This window comes from Pundamilia nyererei, unplaced genomic scaffold (assembly GCF_000239375.1).
Source record: "Pundamilia nyererei isolate P.nyererei 1_Seehausen unplaced genomic scaffold, PunNye1.0 scaffold00259, whole genome shotgun sequence".
Taxonomy (NCBI): Eukaryota; Metazoa; Chordata; class Actinopteri; order Cichliformes; family Cichlidae; genus Pundamilia; species Pundamilia nyererei.
In genome coordinates, this window is record NW_005187660.1 from 458,339 (window position 1) to 466,164 (window position 7,826).

Genomic DNA, 7,826 nt, shown 5'->3' on the forward strand with positions numbered 1-7,826 from the left:
TTGCCCTTATGTAATGTAGATGAATGATTTTATTATCTCTCGTGTGTTCTCTTATTTGAATTTATTCCTCTTTTGGATTTGTACTATTTTATAATTGTTTTGTATTTGAATGACAGCACCTTAAAGAGAAACACAGTCAGAAGCGGTATGTTGAAGCAGTGGAGACAGGGTGGTTAGCTTACCCAGATCAAGTAGCGCTTGCAAAAACATTTGGGAAATATGCTTATTTGCTTCTTTTTCCAGGGAGTTGAGATGAGTTGATTGATACCACTACAGCTGGTTGGCTTAGCTGAGGTTAGCTGGCTTGGTTCTGTCCAAAGTTAATAAAACCACCAAACCTGCACCCCCAGTGACCGTTTTGATTATATGATGATTTTATATCGACGTATCCGTGCAGAATATGAGCAGTTTTAAGAGGGTTTAGACCCGAAACCCGTTTGGTCATTTTTTTAGGAATGTTGAAATCAACTCTGCGACGGTTTAGACGGCAGCTCAGGCGTTTTGTAGCTTTGCAATGCAGTGTCATATGAAAACACCGTTACTGTGAGAATCCTAGAAAGAACAAAGCATTTGAAAGTAATCCACTGGGTAACTAGTGTTGATTGTATATGTTAAGCTAACTGTGGCTTTGACTTAAAACCCAGGAACACAGGGCAGCCACATGCAAAAGCATGACTGCTTCACTAGAAATTCAGAGTTTATATCAATGAAGACGTCAGTTTAGCGATTGAGACCATGAATTCATTACAAAAGTACTTCTTGAGGTCAGAAAGTGATACGGAGGATCGTTTCCTCATAGACTTGGATACAATCAGATTTTGCAAACAGGAGTCGCCCCCTGCTGGCCATTAGAAAAAGCCCAGGTTTTCAGCACTTCCGCTCTAGCCTCACTGTCCACCAGAGGTGGAGCATATATTTCCTTAGTTGACACTTCACTTTGCTTTTATCCTGATTCTAGTACATTGGAACTACCCTGACTAATTCAATTTTATTTAATTTTATTTATATAACGCCAAATCGCAATGCCAATTGCCTCAAGGTGCTGAATATTTTAAGGCAAAGACCCTGCAATGATACAGAGAAAACCCCAGTAATCGCATGACCCCTGTGAGCAAGTGCTTGGTGACACTGGCAAGGAAGAACTCCCCTTTAACAGGAAGAAACCTCCAGCAGAACCAGGAAACCTCGGCGACTGTTTGGGGTGAAGGCAGTAAGATTCACACGAATGCGGGGACCCTCGTTACCTTTGAACAGAGCCACCTAGCTGCTTCATGTGAAGGTGACCCATCGAACAAGCATATTTTCCAGATGAACGTCTCCTGTAGAACAACACGATGCAGGGTTTTGACAATCACAGGAAGCTTATTTTTCTGGGAGATCGCCTGCTCGGCCATAACGGTCAGGGGAAGAAGACAAAATAGTCGCGCCTACTATTTGGATCCAGGTACAGCTAGTGGCTGCTGGTGGGGATGTACGAGTGATAGAAAACAGATCTGAGGAGGGAAGGTTGCTGAAGATGGGACCCAGAGTTAAGGAGAGAGTAGCTCTTCTTTCTGTCTCCCTAAAGTTTACCCTGTTGTTTACACTCCCAGACGAGCCGCTGCTCCAAGAGCAGAGGGGGCCACACTGCGGAGCAAAATGAATATGTGACATATCTGGCTGTTTTTGGAGAGGGGACGAGAGCCGAGGCTTAGCAGTAGGACGGATCACGGGTGTGCCCGTTTAAACGCCGGTGCACAGGATCAGGTAAAGGCTGCTTGGTAGTGTTGGATATAGCATTCCCACAACACACACTTACACGCACACACACGCACCAGCACTCCCACTGAGCTACGGTGAATGGAAGAGCCCTTATAGATCAAAAAACTGCACTAATACAATCATGCCAGCCAACCTTATCAGACTTTTTTTGTAATGGTTACAATAGATCGACCACCACTTAGTATTGCAAATCAGTGGATGTATTACTGGGATGGAATCACACTTGTAGAGCACAGATCGCCACTTCTTTAAAAAAAAACTCCACACAGACTTACGAAGACCACTCACTACTAACACGTCCCCCGTGCCCGACTCAATTCAAAGGGAAGTCTTAAAGATAGACAATCTGAGGAGGCCTTTATGCTTTCAATCATTATCTAGAACTATATAAAGAATCAGCCCACAAATTTAGCCCTACTAAAAAGCTAATCACCCATCCAACCTCACAAAATAACTGGACTGCCTGGCCACGTTCTTCACTGCAGGGAAAAGCGCGACATAGCTGGCCAATCGATGGCGATCATCTCATCAGCTTCGTAGAAAGATCTAGCTCCGCTGAGTAAGACATTAACGACGGCTAAAGGTGATTTCTTTTCTAATCTATGGAAGTGCCTCTGTATTCCCATTATGCAATTTGTCAAACATGAATTCAGGTTCTTTTTCTCACATATAAGCTATAGTGAATGGTGGAAAAAACATTTATGTCAGTAGGGGGAGAAAAAAACACGTTGACAGCTCACTAGATAATCACAAGCATCTTTATATATAATACACATATATATTTATAGATATATACTTTTTTTATTTGCAAGATAAGCTCTGTGGCAGTCTAGTTATTTTTTGAAGCATGGCGTACATCGCACAGTCATAGGATGCATCTCAGAAAAAAACCACACACACAGAAAAAGCTGATTTGAGCTAAAGTACCAGTTTGTAAACCCGCTCGCACCCGCGTTACAGGACATAAAGCTAAAGGACGGCAAACACAACAGTAGATACATAGACAACAAGTGATGATGACGTAGTTGAGGTTAAAAGATAAAGCAGATTAGGTTTTGTTGTTTTCTTTCGTGTCTTGATGGGAAGTATTGTTCTTGAAACTAAATGATGTATGTTGATTGAGCCATGTGCAATGCCTTGGTAGAGGAATTGTGTTTGTTTGTTAGCGATTGTTTGAGGGTGTCACACAGAAAGAGGGAAACCCTCTTCTTTTTTCTTTGTTTTATCTTTTTTGGGGGGGAGGGGCTTTTGTTTGTTTTAAAGTCCACCTGCTCCGGGACTCTAAATATGAGAGCAGCCAGAAAAAAAATCCCAGTCTTTGTAAGTAAGTTTGGGGAAATTATTTTACATTTTTTTGTTCATTTTTAAAAACTTCATTTCTATTCATTTGTTCTCAAAAACCATGGGAGGGCTGAAGGAACAATTTTGCAACTCGTAAAATATATATCACTATGACAACTGGTGCTTTCGTAAAAGAATAAAGTACATTCAGTCTCTATTATACATAAATAATAATAAACAAGAACTAAGTGTTATCATAAAAAGCAAATTTTAGGAAAGTGTGCGTTATTCTATTTCTCTTTTTGTATTTACCGAGGGAGGGGGGCGGGGGGGTGAGAGGTTCATTGTAGGACAAAAGGCATTTTTCCTCCCCGAACTTTATCGCCACTGCAGGACAAACAAACAGGGAAAAAATGAAAATCACGTCAGATCTTGTTTCTTTTCTTTCTTTTCTTCTCCATCATGTTATGTCCAGCACATCTAGCGTGGGACAAAGACAAGATCTTCCCCATTTTTGGGAGATGCACAAGTACGGATTCCCCAGTCCAAACCACCGATGATGACGTCCATAGAAATTAAAGAAAATGTTTATTTTATTTTGGTTTTTTAATGTAAATGTCTACTTGTTTAAACAAGAAAGAAAGAAAGAGGGAATCAGCGGCCTCTGTCTGGCTGGGGGGGGGGGGGGGGGTGCTGTCATCAATTTACCAACAATGTGAACCCTACCCCCCTATCCCAACCCTCCACACACACATGCACACACACACACACACACACACCACCATCCTCCCCCAATCCCCTTCCCCGCTGTAAATGATTATAAATATTTGTTTGGTGATGTAGTGTTATAGACTCAGAGCATCTTTAAAGGTTGTCCCTAAAAAGTGCCTTTTGTTCACAGATTCCATCTTGTAATCCTGAGTGCCCATCTCAAAAAAAGTCCCCTCCTTCATGCTTCTTCTGTATCTTTCTCTTCCTATTCTTCAGAGCTTTTTCAAGCAGTATACATAGTACTAAAGGAAATTGGTGTGATTTAGTTCCTCTTTTTATTGTTGAATTATTAAGAAAAGACGTAAAAAAAAAAAGACAAAACCTAAAAACAAAAAAAAAGAATATTTTCTGTCTTGCTTCTCTTCCTCTGTATCTTGTCGTCTGTCTATCTTGGACACTGGAGTAGTCTGTAGCCGCGTACCCTTCTCCCACTTCCTTCCTTTTCTCCCTTTTCTCTGAACGGCGGGGTTAAAAAAAAAAGAAGAAGAATACGCAAAGGTTTTTTTCTTTTGTTGTCTGAGCAGAATGCAGTTAGCTCACATGTTATTCTTGTCTGTACGCTTCACATTGTATTACCATACCCATCTTCTTCAGCTTCTCCATTCAAACAGCTAATGTAAGTGAACAAGTTACACCACAGGGCTCTGGGCTGTGCTGAGGACAAGGGCACAGGATGAAAAAAAGAAAGAAAGGTGGAGGGATAAAAGCACGAGGAATGTGATACTGGGCTTTAGGCGAGGGTGGTGACCAGCAGGACTGCTAGCGCAGGCAGGTTTGTTCGTTTGCAGGTTTCCTTGTTTCTGTTTTGTAATTGAATTTGAAATTTTTTTATTATTTCGTCTTGATGGACGATGCATCGTGACCTGGTTATGCATCTTGAGAACGAGTGAATGAGAATAGCTCTTGTAAAGAGAAGAAAAAAACCATGAAAAATGACTCAAAGCACCTTAAAAACAGAGCAGTGCCACAGCACAGAGACTGAGATTCAGCACAATCCTTACGAAATGTGACTTATCGATCCATCACTATCCACCATGCGGTTCCAAATCCTGTAAACATTAGATGTAAGCACCGTGAGGCTCCACCAGCAAAATCGAGGAAGGAAAAAAAAGTATATGCAACGTTTAGATGTCTTTTTTTTTGCATTAAGCGAATGAAGCCAGCAGCAGTATTATCAGCGAAGCCTTGACGAGTGAAAGCGCCATAGCTGAGAAGCCATATCAGAGACAAACAGGTCACACAGCAGAGCGAGTGTGTGTGCGTGCGTGCGTGTGTGTGTGTGTGAGCGTGTGCGCGCTTTAGTGGAGAGGCGGCGTCTGCAGTATCCGACGCCTGCACCGTTCAAGAGCCCAGTCGGACCCTGTGGCCCAACCGTCAGCATGTTTCACTTTTACGTTTTCCTCGCTCAGTTTCTATCACTGTTTTAAGGATGCTGTTTAGCGATTTAGTGACTGAGCTCCCAAGCTAGACTAACCCCGCCACACCCTGAACCCCGCCCACCACAAGTGCCCCTCCCCCTCCTTCCCCTCTGTCAGAGCCGTCCCATCCTCAGACACACCTCCCAGAGCCCATGGTGAAATGCATGTGTTAATTACAGTTTCTTTTCCATAATAATAATAAAAAAACAGTTGATTGAATAAAAGGATGTTCTTGACTGTATCCTGCCTGTGTCGCCTGTCTTTGTTACCGTGTCCTCGTCAGCGCTGCAAGAGGAGAAGCACTCTGGACAGAAACGCTGTAACTGCCTGCTGGGACTGATGAGCTGAGGGAAGCCACACATGCATCTACTAGGAGGCCGAGGGGTAGCACTGGTGGCTGGCAGGTTTTTGGAAACCAGATGTGACCAGATGTGATGCTGGGTAACAAATTCCTACTGTAGTGTGAATTGGGTAACAACCAAAATTCACAGAGCTGTTCTAGGACTGAGCCCATGAACTCAACAGGAAGATGTTTGCAGAGGTCGGAGACGTTTTCCAAACATTTTGTAAGAGTCGGGTCAGATTTACTAACACGCTGTTCCAGCTCGAACTGGGCTTCAGTTTAAAATACAAATACTGATTTAATTGATGTGTTACTACTAGAGATGGCATGATACCACTTTGTTAACGTCCAATACCGATCTCATAAATTTGTATAGCTGCCGATACCGATATGAATCTGATATAGTCTATGTTTATAATCAATAAAAAGATGTTTAGTATCTTGCTGGATTTCGTATAAGTTCATCCTAAAATTTTAAAAGACAAAACACTAAAGCTATTCTATTACACTGCACCCAAAATATTTCAGTTCAGCAATACTAATCTTGTTATTTAAACTCTTAGCAGAACTTTAAGTGTTTAAAGTAAGATTCAAATAATAATTTAAAATTTTATACAGGTTTCAAAAAGTCTTTGGCTCTGAAAAAAAGAAGTTGCAATATCAGCACAAAATAATGTTTATATTCGACAACTTGGGAAAAAAAGCAGGTTGTAGAATGAACCCTTTTATACATACATAGACATCCAGAGTGGAAAGCAGTGCAAATATGTGCAAACACAGCTTCTCACGACGCTCCTCTTTTAGCAAGATGAGTGCCAGTGTAAGCTGTTTCTATCACATTTAACCTGAGACAGAATTTTGTGTAATTTCCATACAAACTTAACACAAGTATGAAAAAAGTGTTTGTTTTGTTTGTGAAGACGTGAAAAATGAGTGTTGTTACATTACCATTCAGTTTGAGGGTTACAACAGAAAATGATGTATTTATCGTTCTCACGCGGCATCAGACGGGATTATTTTACCAAACCAAGGAGATTTGGCCTGATAATTATTTTTATCCTCCTGTAACTTTATTGTATAAAGAGCTAAAACCTCCAAGGTTTCAGGAGTAGTTCGTCGTTATAAGAAGTGTTTGTCAACTAAAAATCAAGAATGTGGGAGTCTGTCTGTGATTTGGAGAGCCCAGCGGGTGGTCCCGACGCAGGGAAACACATTCTGCCTGCGATGCCTACCTTGGCAGCACATAGCGAGGCTCCAGATGCTTTCAGTGTGAACTCCAGACCGCCGACAGGTCTCGCACACAACTACCACGTGACGCATACTGCTCCGACGTGCTAAGGTCACTACCTGGGTTACGCCAAGTTTTGTGAGGTGCTTTTGTGATATTTAATGGATCGGATTACTTTTTTTTCTCCCCAATATCAGATCAGCATATCGGATCGGTCCATCTCTAGTTACTACCACCTAATTCTTTGATACTGCCACTACTTTTAAATACAGGTATATAGCCACAGTCTGTGGCACCATCAGATGGATACACTACATCACAGAGGTTCTCAGTTGGATTTAGGTCTGGGGACCTATGAGCACAGGTCCCAGTAAAGGCTGTTGGGCCCTTGGGCCACCCGCAGGCAGTATGTTTCTGACACTCTGACCACAAACATAACAGAACATTACATTACAGAGGAACCCACCCGAGGGACTGATCAAGTTTTATCTAATCCATCTAATCTAACATGCACGAGTATCCTGTCGGAGGTGATACTGTAGAGCTCTGGCAGTGCTCCTGTACTTCCCCGCATAAAGGAGCAGATACCGGTCCTGCAGCTGAGCTGATGATCTTCTACTATGATCTCCTGTCCAGCTCTGCTTAAGTAACACCCTGTCTCCTGGTATCCTCCCCACACTCTCACAACTGGGAGAAACTGCAGACCTGGTTGCCATAGGCTTACCTTGGAGGAGCTGAACGTTCAGCACAGGACTGTAGAAGTTTAGCCAAAAACCAAACAAAACTAGAGCAAAATCAGTGAGGAGGGATCAAAAGAGCGCCAATGGTTTGTGTTCAGAACCAGCAAAAGCATTCCCTTCATGGGCGTGTGCACCTGGTGTCACTTTCATTTACACCAAAGGAGGTGAAATGAAATGGTTTCTGATTTCTAACTGGGGAGATTGGTGTCCTTGACACTTAACTGACTGTATTTTGTACTGTGATGACCGAGAGTTGCCTTTATTTTCTGAGCAGTTGACTGAGT